This window comes from Poecilia latipinna, unplaced genomic scaffold (assembly GCF_001443285.1).
Source record: "Poecilia latipinna isolate Pla-1442-1.1 unplaced genomic scaffold, P_latipinna-1.0 Scaffold457, whole genome shotgun sequence".
Classification (NCBI taxonomy): Eukaryota; Metazoa; Chordata; class Actinopteri; order Cyprinodontiformes; family Poeciliidae; genus Poecilia; species Poecilia latipinna.
Genome location: NW_015113073.1, coordinates 620113 through 621333, shown reverse-complemented (window position 1 = coordinate 621333; position 1221 = coordinate 620113).

Below are 1221 nucleotides of genomic sequence, written 5' to 3'. Positions count from 1 at the left end.
TTTGCTGCTACACAGTAAATAGAGTTGAGATGTATAATAATGTATACATCTGAAAATTAAGTTGTTTAAATTCTCATTCTGTATTATTAAAACATACTTTTTATATTTAGTTCACATTCTCACACTGTACATTACTGTAGTATCTGTTGTAAATACATGAATCCATGCAGGAACATCAGGCTGCAGAGGGTCAGAGGGAGGCAGAGACAGAAACGCATAAATGTAGATATTTTAGTTAAATGTTTGCGGCTGAAAATGACAGGGAAAGAAAACATTTAGGCTTTTTGCCTCAGTGTTTTTAATGGCTCTTCTATGGTAAGTTACTGAATGCAGGGCTGGAAAGTGACGTGAAAAGTATAATTTTTATTGATTTTGTAGATCAAACTGTTGCACTGATTAGAGAGTTGTTCAAAAAGAACAAAACTTGTTTTTTAGATTTTATTTTTGTTGGTGAAACGGCTGTATTGAGTTTAAAACTGCCGAGCCCTATTTTATGAGCTGTTTTCTACTTTGGTTTTAGAAAGAGGTAGAACCAATTCAATTACCAGTCAATTTATATCAGTGCATTTTGACCAATAATCAAATGTCTTTTGACCAATAAAATATATCAGAATCTGTTAGCCTGTCTGTGCTACCAGAGTATTTAGCTTGCTAGTTGTGAGGCAAATGCTAAAGTGAGTGTTCATCCTGGAATGACGGTCATTATACTGCATAACTTTAATCTGATTATTGGATTGTAAATAGTAACATGTTAGAATACTTGTTACTGAAACAAGGGTCAGATTAGAGTAATGCATTACTGATGTGTTGATGGCATCAGGCACATGCAGAGGAAGGGGCTGGGGGGGGGGCTTGAGCACCTGCCCCTTTTGCTCCTTGCCCCCAAGTGCCCTTTTGGTTAAACTTTTTTTTTTTTGGTCTTATTTTCTAAGCCCTCTTCTGACACATAACGTACTAAAATTATTTGTTGTTTACATTTTTAATAGTTTATTTCTGTAAAGACAAAATATGCCTGGTGGTTTAGCTCTGATTTACATATCCTGCTAAATTGTGGGCTTGAATATGGCAATGCTTTCTTACAACAAAATAGACCTGCAGAAAGAAATTACTAATAAAATATCTTACATATGCATAGTTGTATGGTCTTTTCCTTAGCTTTGATTGTGTATCTCACAATTTTGTAAATTATCATTGTTTATTAAACTCTGAAAGCTGTGAGGC